We start from the raw sequence: 11,384 nt of genomic DNA, 5'->3' as shown, positions 1-11,384 counted from the left end.
ACATTAATTTCTTCTATCGCATGCACTTTCTTATTAGTAGATATTTCGGTGTACCATTTAGAATAATTAACAATAATATTATCTAGGAGTTTAGTAGCTTCTCATAAAGTGATTTCCATAAAAGTGCCTCCCGCGGCCTAATATAAAAGGTTTCTAGAAGCAAAATTCAATCCGGCATCATTTTTTTGTATAATCATCCATAAATTCAAACCATATGTAGGGCAATTATGTATCATTAATTTCATTCTCTCCCAAGCTTGTGCAACATGTTCATGATCAAGTTGCTTAAAATTCATAATATCGTTTCTAAGAGAGATGATCTTAGCGGGAGGATAATACTTAGAGACAAAAGCATCTTTGCACTTATTCCACGAATCAATACTATTTTTAGGCAAAGACAAAAACCAAGCTTTAGCACGATCTCTAAGCGAAAAAGGAAATAGCTTCAATTTAACAATATCATTGTCCACATATTTATTCTTTTGCATTTCACACATATCAACAAAGTTGTTTATATGGGTAGCGGCATCTTCACTAGGAAGGATGGAAAACGGATCTTTCATGACAAGATTCAGAAAAGCAGCATGAATTTCACATGATTCAGCATTGGTAAGAGGAGCAATCAGAGTGCTAATAAAATCATTGTTGTTGGTATTAGTAAAGTCACACAATTTGGTATTACCTTGAGACATCGTGACAAGAAATCAATCCAACACACAAGCAAACAAGAGACGGGCAAAAAAGCAAATAGAGAAAGAGGAGGAGGACAGAGAGAGAGGGCGAATTGTAACACCCTGGATGTAACTTACCATATTTGTACTCCGAATCTTGCCATTTTTGGCTTTAAGTTATGAGATTTCCCTTCGTGGTTCGGTTTTTTCTTTGTTTTGCATTTTTGTCCATGTCATGCATTTCATATCATGTCATCCTGTGCATCTCATTTGCATACATGTTCCTCTCATGCATCCGGGCATTTTCCCCATTGTCCGTTTTGCAATCCGACACTCCTACGTGCACCGGCGTCCCCTTTTGTATCTTTTTGTGAGCGGGTGTTAAACATTCTTGGAATGGACTAAGATTTTCCAAGCGGCCTTGTACACCACCGGTGGACCGCCTATCAAATTTTGTGCCATTTCGAGTCCGTTTGATGCTCCAGCGGTTAACCGGGGAACCGTAAAGGCCTCGTGTGTGTTGCAGCCCAACACCCCTCCAAAATGGCCCAATAACCCTTCCAAACCACTCCCATCTCCTCCGTCGTCGGAGCACCATCGCGTGGCCGAAAACTACACCTCATTTGGACACTCCTACCTCCTCCTAGCTATATATAGGTGCTCCCCTCCGAAATTTTCGCGCAGTCCAACCCTAGCCCCGCTCCCCTCGCGCCGCCGGACGAGATCCCCGCCGACGGACATGTCCGCCATCGCCATCTGGCCACTCCTGGGCTGACATGTGGCAACCCAGGCCGCGCCACCGCCCGCCGCCGCGCCGGCCCGCCGAGGCCGCCGCCGACCCCCACAGGCCCAGCCACCGTCGCCCATCACTGCGCCAAGCTCCGCCGCGCGCCGCCCCACCGACCAGGTCCTCCGCCGCGCCGCCTCACCACCGCCCTGCCTCACCTCGCCGGCGCGCCACCGCACCGGCCTCGTCGGTGCGCACCGGATGCCGCGTGCCCGTCTGACCCCGGCCACCGCGCCGCGCCTCCTCTCCGGCTGCCGTCCACTTCATCCCCGGCAACTTCGGCCACCTCTGACGAATCTCGACATCCGTGCCCCGCGAACCCTAGATCTGAGGTTGACCCTGAGATTTTCCCTAAGTCCTTTTTTGCATTATTTTATTGATTTGTTCTTCATGCCATAACTTCATGTGTGCTACTCCATTTTGTGCGTGTGATATATCAAAATGTTCACCATGATGTTCTCTTCATTTTGTTACATTGTGGAATGCTTGTTTGAGTCCATCTTGAGGCTATAATCGCTGATGCAAGAGTGATATAAAATGTTTGCTCCTGTTACTTTGCAAATCATGTGGATTTGTCATTTTTGTCACATTTGATGTGTGCATCATATGCGCATGAGCTCTACATGTGTTTTGATCTATGCCATGCCATATTTACAGGGGTGCTTGCCATGTATTTTTTTTATCAATGTGGTGACTAGCACAATCATGCAAAGTAGCCTTCGTGATATTGATGATTTCAGGGACTTAGAGTCATTGTTCAACTGATATTTTTATGCCATGTAAAGATGATGCTACAGTGAGATCCATGCTTGTTTTGAGTATCTTCAGTAAGGGTGTTTTGTACATATGGTTATGCTATATCCATCCATGCCCATGTTTGCAATTATGGAGTGCCCTAGCATGTCTCAATCTTGCTCTATTTTTGCTATAAAATGTTCCTGGCAGATTGTTTACATGTTAATCAATTTTGCCATGGTTGTTGTAGTTGATCCTTGCATGATATGAACTTGATCTTGCCTTGGTTAGCTTCACGAACATGTCTTCTTGCTAATTCTATGCTTATATTGTCATGCCTTGTGGTGAGTGAATCGAGCTTGCAAAGATGCCTTCGTAATTCTGTTTATGCCATGCTCTGTTTTCTGCTAAGTCTGAACCTGTTAATAAAACTTGCTATGTTTACATGGGCGCAATCATACTTTCTGTACCTTTTGAGCTCATGATTAGTAAGGTACGTTTTTTCTATGCATTTTGTAGATTCATGCCATGCCTTTTATTGCTATGATATGTTCTTGTAGCATGTTGTTTGCTTGCTCTAAACATTGCTTCCTGATGTTATTCCTGGCATGTTAGTATTTTCACAAAGTCTGTGAAGCTGATATCTTTTGCACTTTTGCCAGGCTTGTTTGAACCTGTTCTCGTGTGTTTTAGCCGTAGCTCAGTGTTCATGTTTTTCCAAGCATCTTGAATAGATCACTGCCATGTGCCTTGTTGTTATGTTGGAGAGCAGTAGCTTAGTTTCTTATTGCATTCTAGACGGCATCGTGCTGTTAATCGCAGAATTGTGCCTTTCTTGTTTTGCTTGCCATTTGCAAACCGTGAATCCGTTTCCGGCGATCTTTATATCGATTTCGACCAAAATCATCTCATCTTTCGAGCGGCACACTTGGTTTTCCAAGTTGATGCCTTGTTCATTCTTTCTCTTCCAAAGCACGCATATGCATTGCATATCACATCCCGCAAGTCATGCCATGTTTTGCATCATGTTGCTTGCGCATTGCACCGTGATTGATTGTTGGCCCTTTGCTTGTGTTCTTGCTTTGGGTAGAGCCGGGAGATGAGTACGTGATCGAGGAGCCTGTTGAGTACGCTTACGAGGATCAAGCTTTCGTGAACTCTGAGAACTTTGCAGGCAAGATGACCATACCCTCGAAATCACTTCTATCTTTGCTTTCTAGTTGTTCGCTCTATTGCTATGCCGTGATACCTACCACTTGCTATATCATGCCTCCCATATTGCCATATCAAGCCGCTAACCCACCTTTCCTAGCAAACCATTGTTTGGCTATGTTACTGCTTTGCTCAGCCCCTCTTATAGCGTTGCTAGTTGCAGGTGAAGTTGAAGTTTGTTCCTTGTTGGAACATGGATATTGTTGGGATATCATTATTTTATCTTGTTTATTTTAATGCACCTATATACTTGGTAAAGGGTGGAAGGTTCGGCCTTATGCCTGGTGTTTTGTTCCACTCTTGCCACCCTAGTTTCCGTCATACCGGTGTTATGTTCCTTTATTTTGCGTTCCTTACACGGTTGGGTGATAATGGGAACCCCTTGACAGTTCGCCTTGAATAAAACTCCTCCAGCAAGGCGCAACCTTGGTTTTACCATTTGCCAGCTAAGCCTTTTCCCTTGGGTTCCGCAGACTCAAGGGTCATCTTTATTTTAAACCCCCGGGCTAGTGCTCCTCTGAGTGTTGGTCCAAAACAGAGCCACTTGCAGCGCCACCTCGGGGAAACTTGAGGGTTGGTTTTAGTTGTATGTAGTGTTCATCCGGTGTGCCCTGAGAATGAGATATGTGCAGATCCTATCGGGATTTGTCGGCACATCGGGCGGCTTTGCTGGTCTTGTTTTACCATTTTCGAAATGTCTTCTAACCGGGATTCCGAGTTTGACCGGGTCTTCTTAGGAGAAGGAATATCCTTCGTTGACCATGAGAGCTTGTGATGGGCTAAGTTGGGACACCCCTGCAGGGTTTTGAACTTTCGAAAGCCCTGCCCGCGGTTATGGGCAGATGGGAATTTGTTAATATCCGGTTGTAGAAAACTTGACACTTAACTTAATTAAAATGAATCAACCGCGTGTGTAGCCGTGATGGTCTCTTTTCGGCGGAGTCCGGGAAGAGAACACGGTCTCGTGTTATGCATGAACATAAGTAGCTTCAGGATCACTTCTTGATTAGTATTAGCTTCTCGACCGTGCTTTATTTCTCTTCTCGCTCTCTTTTCCGTAAGTTAGCCACGATATATGCTAGTGCTTGCTGCAGCTCCACCTCACTACCCTTTTCCTACCCTTAAGCTTAAATAGTTTTGATCGCGAGGGTGTGAGATTGCTGAGTCCCCGTGACTCACAGATACTTCCAAGCGGATGCAGGTGCCGATGATGCCAGTGCAGGGGATGCTACAGAACTCAAGTGGGAGTTAGATGAGGATTCAGGCCGTTACTATGTGTCTTTTCCGGATGATCAGTACAGGAGCCCAGTTAGGTCGATCGGGGATCTAGCAATTGGGGTTGTCTTTCTTTATTTTGGTTCCGTAGTCAGACCTTGATTGTATTCTGGATGATGTATGCTATATTTATGTATTGTGTGAAGTGGCGATTGTAAGCCAACTCTTTATCCCTTTCTTATTCAGTACATGGGATGTGTAAAGATTACCCCTCTTGCGACATGCCTACCATGCGGTTATGCCTCTAAGTCGTGCCCCGACACGTGGGAGATATAGCCGCATCGTGGGTGTTACAAGTTGGTAATCATAGCTTTCACCGACTTAGGAGCCCCCTTCTTGATCGAATCGTTGACGTTGTTGAGTCTAGAAGAAAATGTTTTGAGTCTTAGGATTATATATATCGGAGAGTAGGATTCTTTTTATTCCCCAGTCCCTTCGTCGCTCTGTTGAGGCCTCCTGACGTAGAGTTTTGACTCTTCTCTCCTCAAATTTCACGAAATTTTTTTTAGGATCACACGGGTATCTTGCAATCGTTCCGATGGTTTTGTGACGAGAACATTGTTCTTGGTGCCTCCTGACATTTAGGGGTTGTGGCAGTGTCCCGGGGAGTTGAGCTCCGAGGTATTGTCGTCACAATTTTATCGTTGCAGTTCTGGAATACCTGAGTTCTCCGACATCAAAAATCTCCTTTATGCAGTTGTTGGTGAGATAACCTCAATGCCACCTAGTACTGAGGCGGGATTTCGGGAGTATTGCCATAACTCGTATAACAGATGCTTTTCGAAGGTTGAGGTAAATAATTTCCGAAGGTTTCTTGGTTATGTGTTGAAGGATGGATGTAGCTGGATGTAGGATTTGCTAGTTTTGGGTGAGATATTATGCTTCACCTGTATCCCCAACACCCAATTGCATAACCAGGAAGTTTCGAGAGTTTTATAGGTGGGAATTCAAGTAGCTCTAGTATTTCTTCCCGCGGATATTTCGTTTGTGATTGGGTAATCCTTACCAATTATTTGTTCATATCCGTACCTTGTTGCTTTATTTCTTCTACCTTTATCTAAGTGGCTTCTCTATTTATGGAAGTGTGATGATTTACTTTGGAATTCATTCGTTCATTCTTGTTCGGATGTTAAGGCTACATGTTGCAATTTCGATCCATTGATTCAGCTTGAATTTATGTCTTTCAAGATGCTAATGGATGTCAACCTCTTTAGGATGGCTCCTCCAACGCGTCAGAATCAAGAACCTCCGCCACCACCTCCACCTCCGGAGGCATGGCAAGCTGTCATGGCAGCCACCAACGCCAACACTCAGATGCGTTTGCAACTCTTGCAAGAGCGCAACCATGGGCAAGGCAACCAAGGAAATCAAGGCCAAGGCAACAATCAGCCTCAGTTTGCTACCCTCAATCAGTTCCTCGCAAACCAGCCGGAGTCCTTCAGTAACTGTGTCAAGGCCACAGACGTCGACGACTGGCTCATGGATATCTGCAAACATTTTGAGTGTAGCAATGTCAGGCCTGAGTACTTTGTCAAGTTTGCTTCATTTCAACTCAAAGACCAAGCTGCCGAGTGGTATCAACAATACAGAGTTTCCAGAGGAGGTCGTGTGATTACCTGGGAAGATTTCCGCCGAGACTTCAAAGCTCACCACATTCCACAAAGTGTTGCTGAGAGTAAGAGCGAGGAGTTCCACAATCTCAAGCAAGGCAGCTTGTCTGTTTACCAATACAACATCCTGTTTCAGAGGCTCGCTCGCTTCGCTAAACAAGACGTCCCTGATGAAAAGAGCATGATTTATCAATTCAGAGGTGGCCTCAGAGAAGATGTGCAATTAGCTCTCGTGCTTCTTGAGCTGACTAAGTATGATGAATTCTACAACACGGCAATAAAGCAAGAAGCTGCTCAGATCAAGTGTGATGCCTCTAAGAAGAGAGTCAGGGATGCATTTCAATCGTCTTCTTCATCTCAAGTGGAAGCTAAGCAACAAGAGTTCTGGTTGCCTCCTCCTCCTCTGTTCCGTCAGCCTTATCAGCAGAAGAGTAAAGGTAGCAGTGGATCTTCCCACCCACCCAACCCAGGCTATTAGAGCAAAGCGCAGACTCATACTCCAAGGTCAAGTGCTCCTTATCACCGTCCGCTCTCAGAGGTTACTTGCAACAAGTGTCAGCAGAAAGGGCACTATGCAAACAAATGCTTCAACCAAAGGCGTCTTCTGCCTCCTCCTCCTGTGAGATTTTCCAGCATTGCCGTGGACAAGCATAATCCAAAGCATGCTAAGGTCAACATGATGAACGCAGCTCAGGTAGAGGATTCTTCCGAAGTGATCATGGGTAACCTTCCAGTTAACTCTTTTCCTGCAAAAGTATTGTATGATACAGGTTCATCACTTTCTTTCATTTCAAGACCTTTTGTTGCCAAGCATGAGTTTGTTACCGAAAAGATTCCTTTCCAGTTGAAGATTGTGTCCCCGGGCAAGCAGATGACATCTAATAATTGCGTCCTGGATGTGTCTATCAAGATGGGTGACTATAAGTTTCTGTCTTCTCCTATTGTTCTTGGTGACTCGGATATTGATCTAATTCTCGGCATGGACTGGCTTTCTAAGCACAAGGCTCAGCTTGATTGTGCTGCCAGGCAGATTCAATTGACACACTCGTCTAAGGATGTGATCATCTATGCCGCTCGTGATGATACCATTCGACTGTTTTCTCTCAATGAGAAGGGCGAGTTGAATGCCATCTCTCAGATTCCAGTCGTTTGTGAATATCAAGACGTCTTCCCAGAAGAGCTTCCAGGAATGCCTCCCCACCGACCAGTTGAATTCGTGGTCGATCTTGAGCCTGGCACGGAACCTGTTTGCAAACGTCCTTACAAGCTTGGACCAGAAGAGTTGAGGGAGTTGAAGAAACAACTCGATGAACAAGAGCGTATGGGTCTGATTAGACCGAGTTCATCTCCATGGGGCTGTGGTGTTCTTTTTGTCAAGAAAAAGGATGGAACGGAACGACTCTGCGTCGACTAACGCCCATTGAACAAGAAGACTATAAAGAACAAGTACCCACTTCCCAACATCAATGAGCTTTTCGAGCAACTTAAGGGTGCTCAAGTCTTCTCCAAGCTTGACCTCCGTATGGGTTATCATTAGATTCGCATTCGTGAACAAGATATCCCCAAGACAACATTCAGAACAAGCTATGGTTCTTATGAATATATTGTCATGTCTTTCGGCCTTGTCAATGCTCCTCCAATGTTCTCTTGCATGATGAACTTCATATTCAACCCTTTCACAAATGATTTCGTCTTGGTGTATCTCGATGACATCTTGGTCTTTTCCAAGAACAAGGAGGATCATGCCAAGCATTTGAGACTGGTACTCGACAAACTCAGAGAGAATCAATTCTATTCGAAGTTTTCAAACTGTGAGTTCTGGCTTGATGAGGTTCTCTACCTTGGGCATATCTTCTCCGCCAAGGGCATAGCTGTTAATCCTGAGAAGGTGTATGCAATTTTGAATTGGGAACCGCCTCAGAATGTCAAGCACCTCCGAAGTTTCCTTGGGCTTGCAAGCTATTGTTGAAGATTCGTTGAGAATTTCTCTAAGATCGCGAAGCCTCTTTCCAACCTCCTCCAGAAGCATGTTAAGTATGTCTGGACACCTAAATGTGACGTGGCTTTCAACACCCTGAAAGAGAAGTTAGTCACAGCTCCTGTTTTGACTCCTCCTGATGAATCCAAACCATTCGAAGTTTTCTGTGATGCCTCCCTGCAAGGTCTTGCTGCTGTGTTAATGCAAGAGAAGAAAGTTGTGCCTTATACCTCTCATAAGTTGAAGCCCAACAAAAAGAACTACCCCACTCACGACCTCAAGTTGGCGGCAGTTGTCCATGCATTATGAACGTGGAGACATCTCTTGTTGGGAAGGAAAGTGGACATCTTCACTGATCATAAGAGCCTAAAGTACATCTTCACTCAACCCAACCTCAGGCAGACTCGTTGGGTCGAAATGATTCAAGAATACAATCTAAGTATTGAATATACTCCAGGCAAGGCCAATGTCATTGCATATGCTTTGAGCAGGAAGGCTTACTGCAACAGTCTAATTCTCAAGCCCTTCCAACCAGACCTTTGTGAAGCTTTCCGCAAACTGAATCTCCAAGTTGTTCCTCAGGGCTTTCTTGCCAACCTCCAAGTCTCTCCTACTTTGGAAGATCAGATTCATGAGGCTCTACTTCTTGATGCCATGGTGAAGAAGGCTAAAAATGGGATTGCCAAGAGTCAACCCAAGTACAAGTGCTATCGCCTTGATGACAAAGATACTCTTTTATTCGAGGATCGAATTGTGGTTCCTAAAGGAAATCTAAGGAAAGTCATTATGAATGAGGCGCACAATTCCCTTGTATCCATTCATCCTAGAAGTACAAAGATGTACCATGACCTCAAGCTGTCGTATTGGTCGACTCGAATGAAGCGAGAAATTGCTCAGTTCGTGAATGAATGTGATGTCTTCAGAAGAGTGAAAGTAGAACACCAACGACCAGCTGGTCTCCTCCAACCTCTTGCCATTCCAGAATGGAAGTTTGACCATATTGAGATGGACTTCGTGACTGGATTTCCCAAGTCCAAACATGGAAATGATCCTATCTTTGTTGTCATTGACAAGCTAACTAGAGTGGCTCATTTTCTTCCTATCAAAGAATCTATCACATCAGCTCAGTTGGCAGAGCTATATACCTCCAGGATTGTCTCTTTGCACGGCATTCCACAGTTGATATCTTTAGTTCGTGGAAGAATCTTCACCTATGAATTCTGGGACTCCTTCTAGAAGGCCATGGGCACCAACATTCGCTTCAGCACAGCCTTCCATCCTCAAACTAGTGGCCAAGTCGAGCGAGTCAATCAAATTCTTGAAGATATGCTCAGGGCTTGTGTCATTTTCTTCGGTATGAAGTGGGAAGATTGTCTTCCATATACCGAGTTCTCCTACAACAACAACTTCCAAGCGAGTTCAGGCAATGCCCCATTCGAGATACTCTATGGCAGAAAGTGTCGTACTCCTCTTAATTGGTCAGATACTGGTGTCCAACCCTAGCCCCGCTCCCCTCGCGCCGCCGGACGAGATCCCCGCCGACGGACATGTCCGCCGTCGCCGTCTAGCCACTCCTGGGCTGACACATGGCAACCCAGGCCGCGCCGCTGCCCGCCGCCGCGCTGGCCTGCCGAGGACCGCAGTCCGGCCCCGCGGGCCCAGCTGCCGTCGCCCACCGACGCCCGCGATGCCGCGCCTCCCCGCACCAAGCTCCGCCGCGTGCCGACCCGCCGACCAGGTCCTCCACCGTGCCGCCTCATCGCCGCCTTGCCTCACCTCGCCGGTGCGCCACCGCACCACACCGCCCTTGCCGGCATGCACCGGAGGCCGCGCGCCCGTCCGACCCCGGCCACCGCGCCATGCCTCCTCGAAGGCCGCCGGATCCGTTTTCCGGCGAGCTCCCGCGACCCCGGCTGCCGTCCGCTTCGTCCCGGCAACTCTGGCCACCTCCGACGAACCTCGACATCCGTGCCCCGCGAACCCTAGATCTGAGGTTCACCCTGAGATTTTCCGTAAGTCCTTTTCTTCATAATTTTATTGCTCTGTTCATCATGCCATAACTTCATGTGTGCTGCTCCATTTTGTGCGTGTGATATATAAAAATGTTCATCATGATGTGCTCTTCATTTTGTTACATTGTGGCCTGCTTTTTTGGGTCCATCTTGATGCCCTAATCACTGATGCAATATTGCTATAAAATGCTTGCTCCTGTTACTTAGCAGATCATGTGGATTTGTCATTTTTTTCACATTTGATGTGTGCAACATATGGGCATGAGCTCTACACGTGTTTTGATCTATGCAATGCCATCTTTACAGGGGTGCTTGCCATGTTTTTTTTAGCAATGTGGTGACTAGCACAAGCATGCAAAGTAGCCTTCGTGATATTGATGATTTCAGGGACTTAGAGTCATTGTTCTGCTGATATTTTTATGCCATGTAAACATGATGCTACAGTGAGATCCATGCTTGTTTTGAGTATTTTTAGTAAGGTAGTTTTGTACATATGGTTATGCTCTATCCATCCGTGCACCTATTTGCAATTATGTAGTGCCCTAGAATGTATCAATCTTGCTCTACTTTTGCTATAAAATGTCCTAGCAGATTGTTTAGATGTTAATCAATTTTGCCATGGTTGTTGTACTTGATCCTTGCATGATATGAACTTGCTCTTGCCTTGGTTTGCTTCATGAACATGTCTTCTTGCTGATGCTATGCTTATCTTGTCATGCAATGCCTTGTGGTGAGTGAATCGAGCTCGCAAAGATGCCTTCGTAATTCTGTTTATGCCATGCTCTCTTTTCTGCCAAGTCTGAACCTGTTAATAAAACTTGCTATGTTTACATGGGTGCCATCATATTTCCTGTACCTTTTGGGCTCATGATCAGTAAGGTACTTTTGTTGTATGCATTTAGTAGATTCATTCCATTCCAAGTATTGCTATGATATGTTCGTGTAGCATGTTGTTCGCTTGCTCTAAACATTGCTTCCTCATGTTATTCCTGGCATGTTAGTATTTTCACAAAGTCTGTGAAGCTGATATCTTTTGCACTTTTGCCATGCTTGTTTGAACCTGTTCTAGTGTGTTTTAGCCATAGATCAGTGTTCATATTTTGT

Source organism: Triticum urartu, chromosome 6 (genome assembly GCF_003073215.2).
Source record: "Triticum urartu cultivar G1812 chromosome 6, Tu2.1, whole genome shotgun sequence".
In the NCBI taxonomy this organism is placed as follows: domain Eukaryota; kingdom Viridiplantae; phylum Streptophyta; class Magnoliopsida; order Poales; family Poaceae; genus Triticum; species Triticum urartu.
This window is presented reverse-complemented; position numbering follows the sequence as displayed.